The 25610-nt window shown below is 44.5% G+C and overlaps 1 protein-coding gene across 1 annotated transcript in view; it reads left to right on the forward strand.

Annotated features, from left to right (window-relative positions):
• LOC122790581 (extracellular calcium-sensing receptor-like) overlaps window positions 1–25610 on the forward strand; it is a 497373-nt gene that overhangs the window by 53879 nt on the left and 417884 nt on the right. The window lies entirely within an intron of this gene.

A 25610-nucleotide genomic window follows, 5' to 3' on the forward strand; every position in this document is an offset into this window, starting at 1 on the left:
GTGAATCCCTTCATGACCAGGTGGCCACAGTGGAATGTCTTCCCAACCACATTGGCAATGTGAGTGTCGACAGAGGTTACCGACAGGTTTGGTATCCATGTCCCTGATCACATCCACCATGTTTAATGGATTACCACCTATATGGTAAGTCGGGGTGAACATGTCTTTCCCACTGGGTAGGTCTACACCTTCCCTGGCATGTAGCATCAGGCCATGGCTCTGGCACCAGTTATCCATTTCTATGAGACCCCAGGTGGATGTCCGTGTCTGATGGGGTGTTGAGTATGGTGGCTGGTGTGCAGTCATCTGCATACCTTGTCTGCCACAATCCCCCTATGTTTGCATGCACATTGGAAAGTTGAATGCCGAACAGGAGGGGGCCCAGGACTGAGCCCTGTGGGCCACCACTCAAGACCAGCTTGGAGTCTGACATGGCACCAGGAACACAAACCCTGTGTGGTGTGACCTCCATCCAGTTGGCAAACCATCGTGTGACATATGTCTCCACATGTACGCTGGTGAGCCTTTCCATGATGCCCACGTGGAGTGTGGTTTGAACGCTCCCGCCAGGTCATGGTAGTCTGTGCAAACCGCACCCCATCAATGGCCTTAGTGACCCCTCCAGACAGGTCGAGCAGGTTTGGGAGGCAGGATCTGCCCTTGACTAAGTCGATGTGGGTATGTTCCGCATTGGCTGTACACCAATGTCTTTATTTATGGGCTCCAGTATGGACCTCCCCACAGCTTTGCAGACAAGGCTTGTCAAGCTGATAGGGCAGGGATGTCTACAGTCCATAAGAGCACTACCCTGGTGTAGTGGGACCACAGTTGCCATATGCCATCCATCGGGGACGTAGCCCGTAGTAAGCCTAAGATGAAACAGCGGCCTTATGTGCGGGGTGAGGGCCTCAATGAGGTTGTGTAGCACACAGTCAGAGACACCATCTGGTCCCATTGATGCTGTGTTCACCGCTTAACAGATATCAGCTCTCTCCTGGGCATACGGGATGTTTGGGAGGCTAGACTCTGGTGGATGGATACGCCCTCTTGGGGGTAGATGTATGCATGGAACATGTCCGCTGGTTTGTTGACAATGTCTGTGGGTTCAGTGATCATTGTACCATTCTGGAGTAATTCCGGGCATGACTGTGTGCTCCCACCCATGTTCCTACCACAGCTAAGGAAGGCCCTATGGTTGTCTTATGTGTCCTTTGCAGTACCACTCCCACAGGCGGCCTTGGATGATTGTATGAGTGATCGTATGTTAACGCCGGTATTAATCAGTGATGCCTTCCCTGGTACTGATATTGCTCTGTCATGTATTAGCTCCAACTCTTGTTGTATGGTTTGTCAATGGCTGGGGTCCACCAGACCATATGCCTGCCTTCGGTGGACAAGGTCCTGATGTTATCAGGATCGCTTGGTGCAGACATTCCTGGGGGTGCTCATAGAAGGCATTTGTAAGGGTTTCAGCAGTGTGGCCTGTGTTTACCACTGGCATGGAGGCCTTGTAGGGTACCACACCAGTCGTATGACGTGTGTGGTTCGCTATGGAGAGGTCGTCACTGTGGTCTCCCTGTGGTTGGGTGCAGGATGCGGATCTCCAGTGGGTTCACTATACGGTCTGACATCACCATTGAGGGATGTACATCCTGTGTGGAGCATATCGTCCCCATGTGTGATGATCAGAACTAGTATACGTTCCCCCCTTGTGGGTATGGTGCATAGTTGTTCCACAGCATTCAGGTGTATGAACACCTGGGACCTTTGTGTAGGGTGTTGTGTCCTGGGTAATGTTCCCGGTCTATGTATGGGTGGTTGATGTCACCCAATATGACGGTGTTGTGAGAGCATTCACACTCACCAGTGTCTTCAGGAAGACTGTGCATGTATCCTGGGTTTGGGAGGGTGGTCTGTAGCATGCAACAAACTGTAGGGCAGTCCTACCCATTGTTAATTGCACCTGGATATTCCCCGCTGCTACGTGCATCTCTGCCAACATGGAGGTGTGTGTATCCTTCATGGAAATGGAGACACCCCCTCCTTCTGTGTTAGGTCCGGGTTATGGTCCTGAACGCGTGATATGGGGTATGACCCGATAGTGCTGGGGTGCTCTCAGCAGCCCTGATCAATGTTTCAGTCACAGCACTGACATCGATGTCCTCCATACTGAGGAGGGCATTTGAGGGTGCAGCTTGGCCGTAGACCACTGGCAGTGAGCAGTATTATCCTGTGTGTTCTCCAGGTTTGTAGTGTAGGGTGGTAGGTTTATCATTCCAGCCATGCCTGCAGTGAGCACTGTGGGGGTGGCAGGTGCCTTCGCCAAACCCTTGAAGACCAGGGGCGACAGGTGCGAGCCATACCATGCGAAGGGGCATGGCGTGCCAAGCATGTCATCCCAGGTATGAGGAATCTGGATCTCCTCAGACTGACACCGGTAACCAGGCACATTATCAAGGGTGACCACTTTGAGCCAGTATAGTGGCATCATACTTGATGAGGGTGGGAAACTGCCCAGGGTCAGGGACATGCTGGCCTGGGCTACACAATCTGAGTGGCCCTCTATGTCTCCTTTAATGTATCCCAGGGTGGTATGTCTCCAGTCGTTGACACCAACATGGGCAATGACCGCGTCATACCTGTACATGCTGCGGAGTGACCTGAGTGTGTGTGTTATGTGGCGTATTCCAGCGCCCGGCAGGCAGCCTACTGTGATCATTCCCTTGTTCAGTCTGGTGGGTGGGATGTCGGTGTGTCTGACAGTGGCACCACCCATTACAGGTGTGTCTGGCAGTGTGTGTGTTGCCTTTGGGGCTCTGACAGTTTAGCACACTGACGTTGAGAACTATGTGTTGCATGTCCTATGTCTTGTGGAGGCAGTTGCTTGTGTGTCTGCTTCAGAGGGCTCGTTAGGTTCATGACATGTCTTAACAGTGCCTCCAGGTATGTCTTAGTGTGTTCATGTGTTTGATTAGCATTTGCGATAGTCACATGTGACACTGGGTATGTGGTGTGCATGGTGTCCTTCCCCTCCCGCGTGGTCTTGCCGGTCATGGTTTGAGAGAGCACAGCCCCCTGTCTGGCTATATAGTTGCGTCTGTCACATGTATTATGTTCATTGGGGGGAGGTGCGGCTTGTCCGTATCCATGAGGCACCTATAACAGTGGCCAGGACGCCCAGATTCATCATCTGAACAGGAGAGGTCTCTAGCAATTGACCCTTCGACATGCCAGAGAACGTGAATGCATTTGCTGTGTAACCGGGTCAGAAGGCACCTATAGGGAAGTGGGTACACAAGGGGATTCTAGGCCAGTGTAGTACTCCATTTAGTATACATGTACTTTACCTATGTAGGAATACTATGAGAGCAGGTGCAGAGCTTTTGTGATATAGAGAACAGACAGTCGGGATTGCAAGAAGAGAGGTCATACACATAAACCTGCGGAGCACGGAGCCGGATGCAGTGTAACGTTGCTTACACGGTACATGACGCACATGTCCACACATATACTGCACCTGACGCCTGTGGTCGGTGCCACAGGCTACGGTGGACAGAGACATCACATACATGGCATGACACAGTACAGGTATGGTGACATTCTGCAGGTGTCATACGCAGTGTGCTGGCTACTGACCGCAGGTGTCACCTGTCAGCTGTGGTGCACGGTGTTCAACAGTCGGATGCTGTACCGGTACAGGAATATGCCCGCATTCGCGGTGCGTACACCTCTATGGCACACACACCATTGTGTGCAGATGGGACACCTGTCTGTGTGGTCAGCACCCTCACAAGACAATGCACCAATGCGCCATGTCACAGGGGGTGGTCTTGCACAGGTGGCCAGTAAGGCTCACAGGTATGGCAATGACAGGGCTGTACAATGCAGCACCAGTACGGGATGGTCACCCTGTGTGGTCAGTGTCCAGTCACAACACTATATCTGCATACACCCTCTCAACAGGCAGCAGACATACACACATGTTGACACACTGACATGGTGGTGGCCACACATGTCTACACGGAGGGATGACGTGTTGCATGTACTACACCATCCACATCGATGCACCCCACACTGAGGTAGGTACAGATCTCTACCATGGTGTACAGTGATGTGTGGCACGTGGCACATAGTCCCCCTGATCTGTGGCATACATGGGCACACATTCCTGCACACATGTTGGTGCTAGGAATGCCAAACCCGCTACATGGGATTTGTGCAGGCGTGCAGTGGTATGTGGTGCATCCTGCATACTACCACTGTATCTGGCAGCTGTGCCAATATCTGAACTTGGGAGGTGGTAGGGGTTACAGTGGCAATGTGACATATGGTCGATCACGCATGGCCGATGGGTATGCATCATGGCAGCGCTGTCATGTAAAGGCAACATAGCAGACTGTATGCACATGGCAGGGTAGGATGGTGTGTGACACCTGTGACCAGCACCTGCACACATGCATGTCGACAGGTGTTTAAACAAATGGTGTACACACAGACTGTCATGCGTGCTGTTACTATGCCACCATATGACGGCCCCCATGATGGGTATGCATGTGGGAGGGGGTTGCAACTGTGTTACGGACACCGGACTCCGCTCCTGCATGGCTGCACCGTGCATAGTACATGTGTCAGATGTATCCCCTGTTGCCATGTGTGTATGCATTGCTACGTTGTGACATGTGTGTCAACATACATGGAACATGGACTGTGGTATGGTATCACAGCTGTCACAGGCAAACTGTACAAGGGTATGTGTCCCAGTGAACACCGTTACACCCTGTAGGGGGTGCATACCACAGACATGTGTCCGCCTTCCCTTCGTGTGTGTATTACCGCGTACGCCTGTGTTATGCATGTGGTACATCACAGGCTTCGTATGTGTCCTGCGTGCAGTCCATGCACACAGCCAGGAAATCACATATGTGACATATCCAGACATTGTTTCACTGTGGTACAGCTGCAGTCATGTGTCATACCTGTGTCAGGCCCGTGGTATGTGTGGAGCATGCCTGTCCATGTATACCAGTACGGGTGGACTACATCACACCTGTGGGATCATTGATAGTACATGTGTACTCTGCATGATGGACGTACACTGCCACATAGTCTTCTGGACATATGTCACATGCAGTTGCTGGACCGTGAGGCATACTGCTGCACCGAAGACATGGTGTTGGCATAGCAGCTACAGTGTTCACTATGGTGTGTACATGTTCAGCCTGCACCCGTGACGCCTGTGCTGTCATCTGTGTGTGTACGTGTGACTGCATGTGTGTCCACCCTGTGCGTGTGTACGGGTTTACCTGGCCGTGACTTGCGGTGTGTGCACTCAGTCTGCATGCCGGATGGCGCGTAGCACATACTACATGTGTGAGCATGGCCAGGTTGCTGTTGTGTGGGTGGACACACACGACGGTCCACATTCTGCCTCCCATGCCATCACCCCATGTGTATGCTTGTCTGCACTGTGCCGATTCTAAGTGTCTGCGCATGCCCAGTAAGCAGCTGTGTAGATGGACACACAGTACAGTGCACACCGTGCCCGTCTGCATTGATACCCCGTGTGCATGCCTGTTTCCCCTTCGCAACTGCCACGTCTGTGGCATGGCCGGGTTGCTGTTGTGTGGGTGGACACACACGATGGTCCACATTCTGCCTCCCATGCCGTCGCCCCATGTGTATGCATGTCTGCACTGTGCCAATTCTAAGTGTCTGCGCATGCCCAGTAAGCAGCTGTGTAGATGGACACACAGTACAGTGCACACCGCGCCCGTCTGCATTGATACCCCATGTGCATGCCTGTTTCCCCTTCACAACTGCCACGTCTGTGGCATGGCCGGGTTGCTGTTGTGTGGGTGGACACACACGACGGTCCACATTCTGCCTCCCATGCCGTCGCCCCATGTGTATGCATGTCTGCACTGTGCCGATTCTAAGTGTCTGAGCATGCCCAGTAAGCAGCTGTGTAGATGGACACACAGTACAGTGCACACCGCGCCCGTCTGCATTGATACCCCATGTGCATGCCTGTTTCCCCTTTGCAACTGCCACATCTGTGGCATGGCCGGGTTGCTGTTGTGTGGCTGGACACACACGACGGTCCACATTCTGCCTCCCATGCCGTCGCCCCATGTGTATGCATGTCTGCACTGTGCCGATTCTAAGTGTCTGAGCATGCCCAGTAAGCAGCTGTGTAGATGGACACACAGTACAGTGCACACCGCGCCCGTCTGCATTGATACCCCGTGTGCATGCCTGTTTCCCCTTCGCAACTGCCACGTCTGTGGCATGGCCGGGTTGCTGTTGTGTGGGTGGACACACACGACGGTCCACATTCTGCCTCCCATGCCATCGCCCCATGTGTATGCATGTCTGCACTGTGCCGATTCTAAGTGTCTGAGCATGCCCAGTAAGCAGCTGTGTATATGGACACACAGTACAGTGCACACTGCGGCCGTCTGCGTTGATACCCCGTGAGCATGTCTGTCTCCCCTTCGCAACCGCTAGGTGTGAGAGGCATGGCCAGTACACCATTCGGGGGTACACACTACAGTCGGCACCGATGTCTGCTACTAGGCGTGTAGCCATGGCCAATGACATCCTGCATAGCCATGGTGACCATCCAGGTGACTCATATGTGGCTGTTATGCCACAATGGCTGCCTACATCCTGCATGCCGGATGCCCTCTCATAGGGTATACTGTATGTGGTGCATCCCGTATTCATGTCGTGATGTACTGCTCCGTAGTTAGTTGGTATTCCTGACTGCAGCACTACCGTGTTACTGTACGGCCACCTTGGGATGGTAACAGGCTGTGTGACTGCGCACTCTGTCTTCATTCCCTATCGGCCGCCTTGCCTCTGCAGATGATACCACCCACCTAGGGGTATGCCTCCTGACAGTGCTGTGCTCAGTAATCTCGGTAGCGCGTTCTGTAAATGCATCATGCTGTAGTGAGTTCATGTAGGTAGGCATAGGTTCGACTCCCGGCCCTTCCCTGTGTGTGTGTGTGTGTGTGTGTGTGTGTGTGTGTGTGTGTGTGTGTGTGTTTCCAGCTGCCTCTGCAGATGAACATGCTTTTAGACACTTCACAACACATACCTTGGCTATTGTCAGCTATTCCCTTACGGGTGATGTCACCCGCCTAGAAGTATGCCTCTGACAGCGCTGTGCTCAGTAATCTCAGTAGCGCGTTCTGTAAATGCATCATGCTGTAGTGAGTTCATGTAGGTTCGACTCCCGGCCCTTCCCTGTGTGTGTGTGTGTGTGTGTGTGTGTGTGTGTGTGTGTGTGTGTGTGTGTGTGTGTGTGTGTGTTTCCAGCTGCCTCTGCAGATGAACATGCTTTTAGACGCTTCGCAACACATACCTTGGCTATTGTCAGCTATTCCCTTACGGGTGATGTCACCCGCCTAGAAGTATGCCTCTGACAGTGCTGTGCTCAGTAATCTCGGTAGCGTGTTCTGTAAATGCATCATGCTGCAGTGAGTTCATGTAGGTAGGCGTAGGTTCGACTCTCGGCCCTTCCCTGTGTGTGTGTGTTTCCAGCTGCCTCTGCAGATGAACATGCTTTCAGACGCTTCGCAACACATACCTTGGCTATTGTCAGCTATTCCCTTACGGGTGATGTCACCCGCCTAGAAGTATGCCTCTGACAGCGTTGTGCTCAGTAATCTCGGTAGCGCGTTCTGTAAATGCATCATGCTGTAGTGAATTCATGTAGGTAGGCGTAGGTTCGACTCCCGGCCCTTCCCCGTGTGTGTGTGGGGTGTGTGTGTTCACAGCTTCCCTAGTAGAGTGTAGTTATTTTAGACGCTTGGCAACACATACCTTGGCTATCGGCGGCTATTCCTTTACGGATTTTGTCACCCACCTGGACATGTGCCTCTGACGGTGCTGTGTTCGATGGTCCACGTAGCGCGTTCCATACCTGTGTCATACTGTTGTGCAGTTGGGTATGTGGGGGTGTGGCCAATCACCATGCCTGCCACATGTGTGTGTGTGTCTATGCTCCCAGCTGCATGGGTTCATAGGGTATGGCTTTAGAGTTTCCGCAGAACACTCATATCCTGCCGCCATCCCTGTGTTTGTGGATGGTGAGACGCAGCTCGTGGACTGCCTGTGTGCCTGCTGTGGTTGGCGACCTCCGTAGCGTGTTCTCCACGTGCACCCTGCTATGGTGTGGTGGGGTGGTGCTGTGTACGTTACACTCACGGGCTTGCCACATGTGTCCGTCTGTATCTCTGTCGTTGTATATCTACGTACCTATGTTGTGCCCATAGCGCTGCTCTTGCATGGACAGCTGTCTGTCCCATGTATTGCATATTTGCACGGCTGATACATAGAACTGTGGTACGATGCATATCCACTCATTGTCCATGCAACGTCCGTATTCCAGAACACCCTAGAGACATCTGCTGGATATCGTGGCAGACAGCTGTCCTTGCTGTACTGACACTGTACCCGTACATGCCATAAACCTTGTGTGTAATTGCCTATTTATGGTGTGTGTATGTCTAACTGTGCTGTATGCATGGTCGTGTGTGTGTCCTGCTATAGCCATCTGTGCAGGTGTCGCCACTATGGGTAATCCTTGTGGACCGCTGTTTCATGTGCACGTCTGCACATACCTGCAGACCGTACTACCCCTCCTACGGCAGCGGCCTTAGATCGACCGCTGCCCTAGGCTATAGGGCTCCATGGCGCCCACCACCACAACACATGGTGCCCCCATCCTGGTATACCTACATGACATACCTACTAGACAGGTGGCCCTACTAGTGCGGCGCCCTAGGCAGCCGCAGGATTGGTGTATGCCTATGGACGGCTATGAGCACATCACAAGGCATACGTCTACATTCAGTGTTTTACGAAGGCTAGGTTATAATACCAGAGGGGGGACCTCATCAACTATGCTTTAGAATGCGGATTTAGATGGATTATTAGGTGGAGGGTTGACCACACACCAGGGCTGACTGATGAAACACTGATGAAGCCTCTTTTGAGAAGCAGGTGGCTTAAACCCCCGTAACAGGAATGTAGTTTAGGTACAGATATACAGTTAACACACATTAGTCCACTCTTTCAGTTGTGTACCACTGTATTACATTGATATGATATGCATATCTTCTATATATATTGTTAGATCTTTGATTGATGAGTATTAGGCATAGTACAATATCATATAATACATGTGTTAATAGGATGTTTTGGAGATGTTAATATATGTGTGTGTAGTTAACATTGCGTCTGTGCTTTATATGCTGTGGTTACATGTTCATTGTTTGCTGAGAAATTAACCAATGAAAGTGTAAGGGGGGATATTTAAAGCCTGGGTGCTTTTATGTTATGTGTAAGTCTGACGGAGCCTACGGGTGAAAGCGCTTACATGTCTATGAAGGAACCTTTGTATACCATTTGTGACCTGTCCTGGACAATGTCTACGTTGACTGTTTCATCTACCTATGTGTGTTTTGGATTGTGTGCCATAAGGTGCCAGCGGTTCTTTGATGTTGATTAGGTGTATTCCATGCTCAATTGACATTAATCCTATTAATTCACTGAAGGATGTTCTTCATAAGTGGGAACGCCATAGTTTGACCATCCTATGACCTTCCTAGCTGACGTTGTTATTGTGCCATTGGTATGTGTTCCACAGGTCGCCCATTTGTTCCGCGGTATGGAAGCGAGTGATCCCCATTTTGGTGCTGGCAGATTGAGTGCTGTGTACGCCGGTATTGCCCCGGCGGTCTGACTTTGTATGGGGAGTGTCTACTGTAGTCCCTATCTGTATTTCCTGTGTTATGCCTCACTGCAGCTGTGTGATTCCACCAGGTTTGCAGTTATGGGTGCCATCTTGGTCGTACGCTTGTCCATCCATGGCAATTGCCTACTGGACACTGGTATAGGGCAGTACACATTTCACACCTGCATTTAGCATTATCCGGTGGATGCTTTGCACAATTAGTGGGGAGTAAGGCATGTGCTACTCCCACATCCCTCCCACGGGGCGGGACAACGGATTATCTGCCAAACAACACCGAGCCCCATTTCTGCATACCCAGGATCCCATGGCTGCAACCCTCGACGGTACCCGTTACACATCTGTTATGTGTGCGGGAATGGGATGTGGACGCACTTCTATGGACTCTACAATCTGGGGATTTCTGTTCATATGTCCTGCATTTCATGGACAGTTGTCATCAACCTTGAACACGCTGGTGGTGCATATGTCTGGCTGTGCCGTAGTCACGGCTGTCAGTTCTTCTGGGTCTCTCGATCGCAGCTGGTTGACATTGCGTACGGATGAATTTTTGGGGTCCTACAATGGACACCAATGTGCATATGTAAAGTGTAGAACTTGTTGGACTGTGTCCATCTGGCCAGTGGTTTTGACTGCTGCTGTATGTTCCCCAATCGCGGATGTCTGTTTGACTACCCATATTATGTAGTGCTACGACATCCAGGTTTTTCAATCCTGAAACCAAATGGTGTACATCCAAAGATGCAGGTTAGCTACTGCTTTACATAATCCTCAGAAGTCACAATAGGAAATATCTGCCACTGTATTGTCAAAATAACACCACCATAACATGTAGATCCTATTAATTCATTGACAGATGGTCTTTATAGGTGGGAACGCCATAGTTTAACCATCCTATGACCTTCCTAGTTGACGTTGTTGGTGTGCCATTAGTAAGTGTTCCGCAGGTCGCCCATTTGTTCTGCAGTATGGCAGCGAGTGATCCCCGTTTTGGTGCTGGCAGATAGAGTGCTGTGTACGCCGGTATTCGCACGGCGGTCTGGCTTTGTATGGGGAGTGTGTACTGTAGTCCCTATCTGTATTTCCTGTGTTATGCCTTACTGCAGCTGTGTAATTCCACCAGGTTTGCAGTTATGGGTGCCATATCCCCTTTGGGAAAAAACATGTATCCATGAATTACCATATAGGTGGCAGTACACTAAACACAGAAAGTGTGATAAGAGACTTAGGGACACAGGTGGACAGTGGTCTCACCTTCGATAACCACATCGCCACAACAATCAGGAAATCCTTCTATGTGGCACACCTCATCACGAAGGGCTTTTCATCCAGAAAAAAGGAGGTCATTGTCCCACTGTACTCATCCCTCATTAGACCCATTATAGAATACAACACCCCATTTGGTATGTACCTCTCAAGACATCTGCAACAACTGGAAAGGCCTCAGAAATACCTCACTAAAAGAATCACAGGCCTAATGCAGATGCCCTACGCTGACCGCCTTAAAAAACTCCAGCTATACTCTGTCGCATATCGACTACTCAGAGGCGATCTCTGCTTAACATACAAGGCCATGTCAAACCCAGAACTGTTGGACATGCTACACTTAAAGAAATCCCAATCCCTCAGAGCTACACGCTCCAGGGATCTAAACCTTGTCATCACAATAAACAAAACATGCTGGAGGGATAGGTTCCTGACCCAGAGACTCCCCAGACTCTGGAATAGATTGCCCATACATGTCAAGCAGAGTGCCTCTTTGGACCTCTTCAAGAGGAACCTTGACGATTGGATGGGAGAAAGGAAATTCACCCCAGGGATCACGTCAGTCGCCCTGCTAGACAGGGGTCCAGGAAAGTAAATAATGTGGGAAGAAATAGCCAGGGAATTGTTATGGCTAGGCTTGTATAGGCCCTAAGGCCGATAGCCTAGTACCAACCTATGAACCTATGAACCTATGAACCATCTTGGTCGTACGCTTGTCCATCCATGGGAATTGCCTACTGGACACTGGTATAGGGCTGTACACATTTCACAGCTGCATTTAGCATTCTCCAGTGGATGCTTTGCATTACTGGTGGGGAGTAAGGCATGTGCTACTCCCACATCCCTCCCATGGGGCGGGACAATGGATTATCTGCCAAACAACACCGAGCCCCATTTCTGCATACCCAGGATCCCATGGCTGCAACCCTCGACGGTACCCATTACACATCCTTCATGTGTGCGGGAATGGGATGTGGACGCACGTCTATGGACTCGACAATCTGGGGATTTCTGTTCATATGTCCTGCATTTCATGGACACTTGTCATCAACCTTAAACACGCTGGTGGTGCATATGTCCAGCTGAGCCGTACTCACGGCTGTCGCGTCTTCTGGTGGAACAGTAACGGCTGGATGGAATTCTGTACGGATCAATTTTTGGGTCCTACAATGGACACCAATGTGCATATGTAAAGTGTAGAACTTGTTGGACTGTGTCCATGTGGCCAGTGGTTTTGACTGCTGCTGTATGTTCCCCAATCGCGGATGTCTATTTGACTACCCATATTATGTAGTGCTACGAAAACCAGGTTTTTCAAAACTGAAACCAAATGGTGTACATCCAAAGATGCAGGTTAACAACTGCTTTAAATAATCCCCAGAAGTCCCAATAGGGAAGTATCGCCACTTTATTGTCAGAATGACACCACCATAACAGGTAGATCACGAGCACTTTCGCCCGGTCTTACCGGCATTTTCAAGTGTAATTAGCAGTAACATATAACTAAATAAATACTATTACGTATTTTAATAATGAAGTTAATACTATGTTATTTGGACAATAGCTTCTGCTATTGTCATACAATGCTGTGGGTGTTGCCGGTTACCATACATATGGCTTTCTCATAAGCCGACTTCACATTTCTAAACACTAGTGTGGCCTCCTTTAAGGCCCCTGAGCCAGTGGTGAACATTACTCAAGCCACTGCATCACTTACATATGCCTTCTACCAGCACCTACAGGACTGCATGGATCAGGCAATCCCTTACCCAACTGTGGGTCTTTGTACCAATGCCAAGCATCCAGTGTGGTGTACCCCAGCCATACACAAGCTCTACAACGAGAGGAGGTAGCTACTACAAGACAGAGCAGACTCCTTGTGAGGTATGACACCCTTGCTCATTATATGTGAAGAACTACAAGCTCTCATGACATCATCCGTGGCAGGTCCCACAGATATATTACCAATGACTCGATAGACAATCATACGGCCTTCTTTAGCTATGTTGGACACCTGGGAGGAAACTCACAGATATGCTCTGACTGGGTTCAGAATGATGTGAGGTTTACTGAACATACACACATTGCCAACATACTGGTTGACAGGTTCAGTGAAGACATCTCCACCCCCTCCCCCCCACATGGAGAGATGTCTGTACCAGAAGATTGTGGCCCCTGAATGTTCTGTAACGCACAGGTGGGACATGCTCTCTCCAAGGTAGTGAACACAGCATCCATGGGACCAGATGGTGTCCCGGCTGTGTACTCCGCAATCTCATTGAGGAATTAGACCCACAGTTAGGACAGCTGTTTAATCTTAGCCTCACCTCAGGTAACGTACCCAAGTTGTGGCGCACGGCGACTGTAGTCCCACTTCACAGGAGCAGTGCCTCCACTGACCCTGGTTATTACCGTCCCATTAGCTTGAGAAGCCTTATCTGCAAAGACATGGGGAAGGATCATACTGGAGCTCATAGATGACGACATAGGGGACCTGCATACTTTGCATCCAACCCAGTTTGGCTTGGTCAAGGGCAGATCATGCATTTAAAACTTGGTTGACGTTTTAGGAACAGTCACCGAGGCCATTGATGAGGGTCAGGCAGTCCATACAGCCTACCTCGACCTGGCAAAGGCCGTCAACACAATACCCCCCTCGGGTATCATTGATAAACCCATCGGCTTGGATGTGAACCCGTACATCGCAGGATGGGTTGCAAACTGGCTAGGTGACACAACCCACACGGTCATAGTTGCTGGCACCATGTTAGACTCACTGCCAGTCACAGGCGGTGTCCCACGGGGCTCTTTCCTGGGTCCACTCTTTTTCTGCATCTACATTTCCAAGGTACAAGCAAACACAGGGGGGTTATGGCTGACATTGTTTGCAGATGACTGTGAACTGGGTGCCATAGTGGGACGGACATCTAACACAGATATCCTTCAAAGGGGCCTCACAGATATGGATATCTGCTGCCAGGGACATGGCCTACAGCTAAATGCCGGGTAATGCATAGTCATACCCATCGGGAAGAACAAGGTCACCCCTAGCTGCCATATGGGTGGCAGTCCACTGAGCACAGAGGGAATTACCAGGGATCTAGGGACCCAGGTTGTCAGTCACCATTCGTTCGACGCACACGTTGCTAATGTGGTTCGGTAGAACTTCTACATTGCCCACCTGATCGTGCAGGGATTCACATCTAGATCAGGGTAGGTCATCGTCTCCTTGTACTCATTACTCATTAGACCTATGATTGAGTACATTGCCCCGTTCGGAAGGTATCTGACCCGACACCTGCAGCAGCTGGGAAGGCCCCATAGGTTCATCGTCAGATGGATGCAGGGTGTCAGATATTTGTGTTATGCTGCCCGACTGTAGGGACTCCTGCTCCATTCAGTCACATACCACTTGTTCAGTGGTGACCTGTGCCTGACATATGAGGCCATGTCGACCCATATTTGATGACTATGCTTCACCTAATGGATCTACATCCCTCAGAACCACAGGGGCAGGTGACGTGAACCTTGACACGGTCATTAATAGAATGTGTTGGAGGGACAGATACATCACCCAGCCACTCACTATGCTGTGGAACAACATCCCAGTACATGTGAGGCAGAGAACCTTGCTGGCCTTGTTCGAGGGGGATCTTGTCCAATGGATGGGGGATTGCGGATATACCCCAGGGATTACATCATTGTCACTGCTTGACAGAGATAGAGCAATATAATAGGCATTTTATCTCCAGACTGGAGGGTTGGCAAAGGAAACATAACTATGGCCTAGGGTTATGGCTGCCCTTGGGTAGATAGCCTACTATGTACCTATGGACCTATGAACCTATGTTCATAGTTTGTCCCATTCACACTTGTCTATCCCCTATCCTCATTCATATGTGTATATTTCTGTGGCACATGATTGAACTATGTATTACCTGCAGGTATGCTGTCTACAGTGCACATACGTCACGGTTGATTACAGTGTATCTGTGTACCTACCTCTGTGATACTGAGGACTACCACACATCCTTCACAGCATTACATGCATATGTCCATACTATTATTCTTTGGCCTGGGGGGGGTTGTTAGGGCAACGGTTACACGTGTCCCTGTTTGTGCACGCGTCATGATGGTCTTTGACCAGCCTCCGTTGCTATCGTGGGATGGACGGTAGTGTTGGTGTGTGTTTGGGATGTGTTTTCACTGCCTGTACATCTGTGGGGGGTGGGGTTGGCACATGTTCCTCTTTGCAGGGAGCCCCATCCTGGACATTTGTGTCATGCATCGACACTTGGCACATGCCATATGTCCTGTGCTATTCCCACAGTTGTGTATGCCTTCTTGCATTACTACTGCGTGTTACTGGCTGTTTGTATCTGGTACACATGGCTATTATGGTGGATAGCTTAGCCTATTCCCATGCTATGACATACCCATTCATCCAAGCATATACATGTTATTCCATCCTTTGCATTAGCCGTGGGTGTTTGGCTGTCCGGCAATGCTATTCTCAATGTGTGATGTCCCACCTTCACCTTCTGTGCCTGTAGCACCCTGTTGGGGCGTCCTGCTTGGTGGGCAGATGTTCCGCCATATGTGTTGTGTTTGACATGTCTGCATAACTAATCATCAGTACGGTGGCTGAACATACTGCCTTGTCCAGATGTGCACAGTTATGGGCACCATGGCGTGTGCACGCCTATGGGGTTTCGACAGGTCCATACCACATGCGGGATGTACACATTCTGCCGACACATTCACATGCGGCCATTTGGATATCTGTACCTGAGGTGGGATGTTAACATGTGGGGTACATATTTGCCCACGTGGCACTGCCTAGGACAATACTTCTTACTACATTTCAGGTATACCCATTGTGTGTAGGTGTGTAGCTGCGCAAGGCTGCTAGCTGGGTTGGGTGCACGGTCGTACATGGGTGCGGGTTACATGCTATGACGGGGCTGTTGTATATTACATTTGCATGCATGGGTTCTGCTTCTGGATATTACGCTTAGGCATACGCCGTCCTATGTGTATGCGACGGGCACGTTGCTGGGTGTAGTACATGTTGCTATGCACATGTTTGTCTGTATTTAGGGTATCTAGTTTCCTTCTTGTTGTTATATCGACACGGCTACCTGGCTGTGTACTCTCACTACTGCTGGTGACCATGCCCATGTGGCTACTTCTATGTAGGTGCGGCACGCTGACATGCTGCGGTACACCTTCGCTGGGTATGCCCACTGACAGTGCATTGCGTGACGGACACGGTATTACGCGTATCCTTTGTTCCTTGGACGGGTACACTTTGGACTTCGTGGGTTAATGTTTGGTTCTCCGTTTTGTGTGAACGGGTACTATGTTGCATAGTCTGCGTACGTTTCATTATCCACGGACCCTTGCTGGTGCGGTTACTATTGCAGGCGGCCTGTGGAAGTCAGCACTTTAGGTTGCTCATCGCCTGCCGGCTTGGCCACGCCTACGGCCGCATCCTACTTGGGCTCGCTCATGTGCCCTCCGCACGTGTCTGTGGTTGCGGCGCGCACTCATTACTATGCATATGGCACTGCTACGCCGATTATTCACTGCACTGCCGGCGCAAGCCTTATACCGGCCTTGCGCCGAGCTTCATGAATCCCGGGGTCTATCTATTCTTGAATAAGTTTTATATCTGTTAGAAAAAAAAGTGTATGGTAATGATTTAGAATCAATCTGATTATTAATATCATTCAAATGATATAAATTAATAAAATCCTTTAAATGTTTTGCATTAGATGTAATTTTCCTCTTTCCTGTAGTAGTAGTATCTTTTTCATGTAGGATACAATTAAAGTCACCTGCTAAAATAATATCTCCTATAGAGAATGATATAATCTTATTAAGATGGTGTTTCACTGTATTAGTGCCAATTCCTGGTATCCAATATACATTGATTAATGTATATATTTTCCCATTAATCTGTATTGTAACCATACAAAACATTCCTTTATCATCTTTATAAGACTTAATAGTTTTAGGTATGGGCATATTTTTGTTCCATAAGATAGCCACTCCTCTTTTTTTCTGTGCATGTTCTGAGCTAACCAAGACTGTATATTTATTAGTGGCTAATTTATCTATATCCTTTTTCAGGAGATGTGTTTCTTGAAGGAATATTAAGTTGGCTCTGTGCAAATTAATATATCTCATTAAACTTGCCCTTTTACATGGGTTATTCAATCCATTAATGTTTAAAGAAATTCCTTTTAGAGATACCATTTAACTTCTATGAACATATAAAACATATAATCAGAATAATCATTAACAAAATAAGTATTATTATGTCTCCTCCTTTAGGTGTTCCATTAATTATAGCTGTATTTAATGAAAATCTTATGGAATTTTGTGTAAGTTTTACTTTTATTTGTAGTGACAATGAGTTTATAAAATGTGATGTGGATGTCAAAACTATATGCATACAACACTAATCAGGTGAAAATAATGTTTGGATTAAACAGTGCACCCAGCCTGGAGTTGAAAACTCCAACTTCGAGTAGCAAATACCACTCAAGTTATCCCCCTATCCTAAGCAGCAGTACTTCAGCTGCCACCAAATTAATTCAATACTAACTATTATTAACTAAAGTTAACCTCATTTAACTTGATTATCTATTATAACAAAGCTAAACAATTTTTATAACAGCTTCATATAAACATATAAAACATTTAGAAACAACTAATATTGCTATGTACATCTATTCTATATAATATACTCATAATCAAAATAGCATTCTAACAATCTTGATAAAGAGAGCAAAGAAGAGAGAGAGAGAGAGAGAGAGAGAGAGAAAGGGGGAATATCTATATGGTAGTTTAATAAAAGTTTGTAAGAATAAGTTCTTATTATATGTTTATGTACATTTGAATTCAATAACATATATTATCTTAGGCTATTATGGTTCAGACATTACTTATATTAGGGTATTCCCACTTTCTGCCATAGTAATACAGTTAAAAGCTCTTAAAACTTTAAGTTACTTGCACCAAAAGCTTCCTTCTCATATTTATTATTGCCAATTAAATAAATATTTATTCTCATACATGAGTTAAAAGAATATACTGCACAGCAATGTTGATTCCTAGTTGTACATAAATCATTGTGATGAAAGTCATCTCTTTTTTATATATCTGAACTGCAGCTTTAAAATATGTCACATGACAATTTCTTCTAAAATATAATCACAATGATACATGTACTTGTCTGTTAGTCAAGGCAAATGATTTCTAACATTACATATGTTTAAATCATAAGCATTTATATACATTAAAGTGCTGCTGCCATATAAGCTTTCAAAAACAAGTGTACATGTGTTTTACCTTCTATGTCTTCTAAAATATCTCATTAGTTTACTATGTCATATTAAGTCATTTTAAAATCATTTTAACTTTTACATTTTATAAATTACATCTTAAATAAGTAAGTTATTATAAAGAAAAACTCACATTTAGGTGTCATAAAGTTCGTTTTTCATCACAAAGTCGCATTTACAGCAGTTCAACTTCCTGAAACAGTTTACTTCTTGGATCTGCGATGTGTCAGTGTGAAATCAGGGGTCAAAGTTCAAAATGACTGCTTTCAGCTTCTCTGCGTGTATTCTGAGAGTTGAAGCTTTTAAAACGACTCGAGGACACTAGTCACGAGGAAACCCACATCCCAGATTGTCTCCCATAACATTCTGGCGGGAATTTTAGTAAAAGCAAGTGAGTGACATTCATTTTATAATACAAATGAATCTAAACAGTGCAAAACCTTCTCGAAGCATTTTACAAGTCATTACAGTCTCTATGACAGTGAAACCAAGCCTACAGCTGTTTAACATAAACACAACTTATTTTTATATGCCCCATTTCATTTTCTCATACAGATCTTATTACATACACATATCAGTATTATCAGAAGCATATAATTATATAGCTAAGAGAGAGAGAGAGAAGAAAAAGAAAAAAAGAAAGAAAAGAAGAAGAGAAAGAAGAAGAAGAAGAAAAAAGGGACATACAAAGAGTATCTACAAAGATATATTACTTGCTGTTTGTTTTTACAAAGATATATTACTTGCTGTTTGTTTTAATAAAGTGGAACATGAGACATTACTGTCAACTACTTTAGTTCTAGTTAACTGCAATTATATCATGACAAATTATTTGAAATCATGTATTAAGTAATTAAGTCATGATATAATTTATAGCAACAGTATTTAAACAGTATAAATAATTTTAAAAAACTAATACATTATTTTTCCCCTTATTTCATATTTTCCATCAAACCTCTCTCCCTGCCCTCCCCCACCCCTCACTGAATGTATAGTTTAAAGAGAATGCCATTATTTAAATCAAGAAGAGAAAGGAAATGTATCAAATTACTAACCTTAGGTCTCTTTATCACAAAGAGAAACAAGTTGATTCATAACAGGTTATTTGTTCCTCAGAAAGATTGATTATTTATAAAACAAAATCAGTTCTTTGCACACAAAAAAGTAACTTTGAATAAATCCTTAAGATATTTGTGGTTTTCTTGAAAAAGTAGTAACTGTAATTAAAGAGTTCAAAGAAATATAGAACATGTCATTTGTTTTTTAGTCTTTTTTGCTTCTCTGAAGTCTTCCAAGAAGTTCCTGTTGCCATCCTCTTTAACAAAGGGCTAGCCCATTCCATATCTTCTATTTTATCTAATATTTTATTTTTTTTAATATACAGCAAAGCAGAGTCCAAGTCTTCAAAAATTCTAGGGCCATCCGGTAAAAAGATTTTTAGTTTGGCAGGAAATAAAAGATGAGTTTTGAACTGTGCTTTCTTAAGCTCTCTTATTAATGGCAAAAAAACTTTTCTTTTTGTTATTACCAAGGAAGAATAGTCATTGTCAAAACGCACAGTTGCCTCATTAATTTTTATAGGAGCTTTAGCCCATGCAGCCTTTAATACCATCTCCTTGTCATAAGATGATAAAAATCTTACAATATCTGATTTGGGGTACTTTTTATTTGTATTAGAATTAGATAAGGACCTATGGGCTCTTTCAATACCAAAAGAAAATGCTTCTGACAGATCTAAAGTTTTGGGAAGCCAAGTATTTAAAAAGGAAGTAATGTTGTTACCTTCTATATTTTCTGGCAGTCCAAAAATCCTTATATTATTGTGTCTGGATCTGTTTTCAAGGTCATCTATTTTGGATTGAAGGTGTGTGTTCTGTTTCAATAAAAATTCAATGTTAATTTCTTCTTCCTGAATTCTGTTGTCCATATCATTAAGAGTCTCTTCTATACCTGTAATCTGGGCTTTCTGATGTTGTAAGTCTTGATGTAACAAATCCATTTGTTTTGTGTTTTTTTCTATAAAGTTATCAATTTTAATATCCAGTCTGTCCATTTTAGTTGTTAGTTGCTGAATAGTTAATAGTAAAGACTGAAGCTCTTTCTTGATGCTGGAATCCTGACTGTTAGCCTTACTGGAACTCATTCTGAACAGAGGTGATGAAAGAGAAATTTCCAAGAAGATTTCTGACAGGAAAATTATTTAAATTTTCTTTCTTTTTTAGATATTATTCAAGATACTAGTATTCCAAACGTTTTTAGAAAGAAAATTATTACATTAGTTGAATTTTAAAGTAATTATTTCCTGTCAGTGTAGTAATGTTGGTGGAGCTGAAGAAATCTGCTGCTATCCTGTGTTCATCCTTGGCCACGCCCCCACTCCTTCTTTCTTTTGATGATTTCCTGGACTTCTGCATTCCACCACCAACTTTCCTTATGCCCTCTATTTCCATACCTGGCTCGGACACATATCTGTTCTGTAGTCCTGAGATGGATGTGTCATATATGTACATAGTTATCAGAATCTAGCAGGAACAATGGTGCCCAATTTGATTTTTGGTTACACTAGCCAGACATTTCTGTCCTGTATAAGCATCAAAAGATGTGAGACTGTGCCTGTGTTTGTTTTGGACATACACACATATGGTTTATGTTTGGATATTTTGCTATTGCTTAACAATTCCTACTGAATCCTGAGCTAGATCTTCCCACTCTTAGTGTTTGAATTTTAAGGCTTGATGGACTTTCTGCCCAAATGACCTTACCAGTCTTGCACTTCATGGTCAGCTGCCCTTGCTGTCATCTATGTGCTAGCGGTAAGTGCAGGGCTATTCAAATGTAGTTCAGTAGGGTGAATGATCTTTCAGAAACTGGTCTCACTGAGTTCCAGCTTACCATATAAATATTTTTATATGAGAATAGCAGACATGTCAAAAGTGTAGTGCAACATATGGTTAAACATTGCTCCTGTTAAGCCTTTCGTTTTAGAGTGGTACATGGCTTCAGATCAGCAGTCCATATTAGGAGATGATTAAGACTTGTTTGTGATTTAGACTGTACAGTGGACAATATGGGTAGTGTGACACAGAGATCATAATACTAAAGAACCACGTGCGTGTGTGTGTGTGTGTGTGTGTGTGTGTGTGTGTGTGTGTGTGTGTGTGTGTGTGTGTGTGTGTGGTGTGTGCAGTTATACTCAGACATCTTAAAAATTACAGAAAGAAGTATATGTTTTCACACAGAGTTCCTGACTCCTGCATTGTCATCTGGTTATTTATGTATTTATTTGTATTTGTTTTCAGGGGTAGAGAAATTATCTCATTGGACCTTTTTCACACTCAGCCTGGAAGAAATCATTTTGGCATCTTTGCGGAAATTAGATGTGGTGGTCAGTTAGTTGAAGATTAGTTCATCAAAATGCAAAATAGTTATTATTTTTGATACCAGGTGTAATTATTTAAAATGAACTGAAATCATTGTTCATTAGACCTGTCTGCACATAGATGTATTTTTATAATTTTCATTTTCCATTTAGATAGCATCTTACATTCATCTGTATGGTGTAGCCAAGAGAAGAAATACTAGCAGAATAAATGAGAGAAAAATGATGGTCATACAGGAGATTTATAAAGGAACTACTCCCTTCTAATGGTGATCGTTCCGGTAAATCCACTATTGTCACACAGAAGACTCAGGCAGGCATATTCTTAACTATGTAGCATCAGTAAAGTTAGCAATTGCAATTGGCAAAATCTGCTTTAGCAAATTTATTGTAGTGACTTAATGTAGACTGTAGATCAAATGTTAATAGATATATATGAATATGGTTCCCTGGCACATGCTCCTTAGAGGAAGCTTGAAGTTGCACAAGGAAGATGATGTTTTATGTAGTTTTATCAATATTCATTTATTTGCTTGCATTTACTTGGGTAATATGACTGCAGAAAAAACCCTTTTCAGCAGAAGCTGGGGGAGAAAAGTTCCACTATGTGCAATACAAGACTATGTAAAATGACTATGCACTGAGACAAAGTATAAAATTGTGTTAATGACAGTAGACTAAATACGAATAAAGATCTTTCATACAAACCAAGTAACACTCAATAACAGTATTGCTAAACATCTACAGCGATCATTACCTCTAGCTAAATGTAATGTCAGCTTTAGCCTTCTTTAATATAAGTAATGCTGAAAGTAGTACTAATGTCTCTTAATGAATTTAGTTGATTATAGAAGTAACACAGTAAAGTAATTATTGCTTATTAGCAGTACAACAATACTCCCACTGACTTCAGCAAAACAACCTCAATATTCTAACTACCGCAGCCATATCAACCACTTCAAGTAGCATCAAACCACCAATTTATATTCTATTTATGTGAATCTGCCACCGGGCACCCCACTATCCACTACTACGTCCACATCCTAGAGGCAACAAACACTCCCAGCATATTCTTCACACCTAAAAAAATAAAGCAAACAGAAAATACCCTTACAATTTACGTGGAGTTTAATTCCTTAAATTCTGCACAAGGATAAACCCTTTACTCTGCATATCTCTCTTATGAAGTTATATCAAAAAAGCTATATAGAACCTAACCCAGGTTCACACCAAAGCACAACATACAACTACCACAGCACAGTATCCACATAACCCAAAAACTTACAATATCACTACTCAGTGTAGACCACAGTCTTAACAACCATGAACAAATAAGAAGGTTCTTAAGTATCCACAACCCAGACATAATAGGAGTTACTGAATCTTATGTTAATGTCTCCAGTTTATATCTAAGCCACTACTTCCATAACCACAACTGCATATTTATCCCCAGACCCATATCAACAAATGGAGGAGGTACACTCATATTAATCAAAAATAACATTCCAATATCTTTCTTAAGCCAATACAGTCATACTGGTGACCATAACATCATCTGGCTATCCTTAAAATTAAATGCCATCATTCCTCACCAGAGTCAAATGTATCAACCCCTTATAACCACTAAATACATGAAGGATGTCATAATTCTTGAGAATGTTAATCTAATCCTTCAAAGTTTCATTAAACATTTTATAGATGACATACTAGTCATCCTCAAAATAATTCAGTTTAATATAGAACCCACTAGGCCTATCTTCCTTTCAGGAATCACTCTTTTATAGAGCTACTCATTACAGACTTCCCAAATGCAATCTCTGGTGTTTAAGTCCTTTCTCCTAGTTTTAGCAATCTCTTCCACACTGTACAAAAACAATAGTCAACTGCATACATCTGAACTAAAATCTCCATACAAATGAAGTATTACAGCATGGAAGCCATGTAACAAGCATCAACTCCAGAAAATCAAAACAGGTTCATACAACTCCAAAACAGTTCCAAGAAAATCACCAGAGACACAAAAGACACTCTCACCAAACCAAACCAAAAAAAAAAAAAAAAAAACAAACAAACATAAAACACTCATCAAGATCAATCAAAGACAAACTTGAAATCGAGTGAATAATACAATAGGCAGAATACAGCAAAAAGCAACTACAAGTAATTCTGTAGGCACTATCTCAGGCTAAGTTCTGAATAATGTCTTTTTTTACAGAATTCTGCACTCCCCATATAGACACATCCATAACCCCTCTTGAATTACCCCCATATCCCCATTGCACTTCAAAAGAATAACAGCAAATTACATAAGAAATAACATTAAGCAAATTCTTTCAGAAAATGCCCATCAGTAGTAGACTTTTTCCTTTGTTTTTATTCCATTATGTAGTGATCACATTATATCCCAATTAAATACCTATGTAATTTGTACCTTCCCACTATTTAGGCTATCCAAATGGAAACAAGCTACAGTCACATTCACACTCAAACTATCAAAGCTCAAAAACACCAAAGACTTTTGACAGATATCAGTGCTTTGTATTCTACAGAAAACTCTCAAAATATCATCTTTACACTGTTAACTATGTTAAAAAGATTGCATCTTAACCCCTAACCAGCATGACCTTTGGTCAGCATGTATTTCTGTAACTCTCATATTTAATTATTTTCTTTTTACCCCTTTTTGACTGAGTTAGTCTTATTAGACTAGTAATCTTTTTTCTGGAGAGGCCCAAGTTGAAGTTATTATGACAAAAGAAATTTGACCAGGAACTTTCCCTACTCCATTAGCATACATGGACACTGTTTACAGCTGCACTTCCTGTCTTCCTGTCTTCTATTCTAGGCACAATGGTGGCCAAGAGAAGCAGGAAGCTGTTGAAAACAAGTATGAGAGTTTAACAATAGGTAGCTAGACCAAAGTGCTACGCAGTCTTGAGATGCCAATAAATCTTCACAACTGGCAACACAACAACTTAAGCTGAAAGTCCAATAATTGCTGTAAGATGTTTAATAAAATATCAGAGTTCTGATGAAGCCCGTATATGTGCGGGTGAAAGCACTTAACTGAATTGGAGTTGTATCGTTGGTGTGTTTTGATATTTTATTAAACATCTTACAGCAATTATTGGACTTTCAGCTTAAGTTGTTGTGTTACCAGTTGTGAAGATTTATAGGCGTCTCAAGACCGCATAGCACTTTGGTCTAGCTACCTATTGTTTGGTTCTGTTGTTACTGCTATACCGAATTTCAGGCTGTTATACAGCGTTAAGTATGAGAGTTTGAAAGAGAGATGTTGCAGAAGTGAACACTGACAGTCTGTCAGCAGAGGATTGTTTATATTAGAGAAGGAGTTGGAAGTTACAGAGGCATTTGGAGGAAATGATGGTGTATTAGATGAGTAGAAAAGACAATTGAGCCTTTTAAAAAGCAGTTGAAAAGTTGGGGTCTATATTAGAACATCAAAGTTTCAGAACTTCAAATGTTCTAATATCGATCCCTAATAAGCGAAAGCTGAAAATAGTGAAGTTTCAATCCATTCCTGTCACTTCGCTATTTTCAGCACTGTGGTGGAAAGTTACGGGTCAGGTTCAGGTAAGTGTGCGATTGTGTGGACGTGAGGGTTAGGGGAGGGTAGGTGAGTTAAGGTTAGGGCACGGGTGAAGTTTGTGTGTGTGCGATAGTGACGGACCTTAGGGTACAGTTTAGTGTAGGGTTAGATCTAAGATTTTAGGTGTATGTGTGCGGATTTCTGTTTGTTTGGTGTGAATGTCTCATTTCAATTTTGGTGTGATTCTGTTGTGTGTATGTGTTTTGGAACAGCAAAATTTTTCCCTAGGAAAAAATTCAC

This window comes from Protopterus annectens, chromosome 16.part0, assembly GCF_019279795.1.
Source record: "Protopterus annectens isolate FY-2018-M chromosome 16.part0, PAN1.0, whole genome shotgun sequence".
NCBI lineage: Eukaryota > Metazoa > Chordata > Ceratodontiformes > Protopteridae > Protopterus > Protopterus annectens.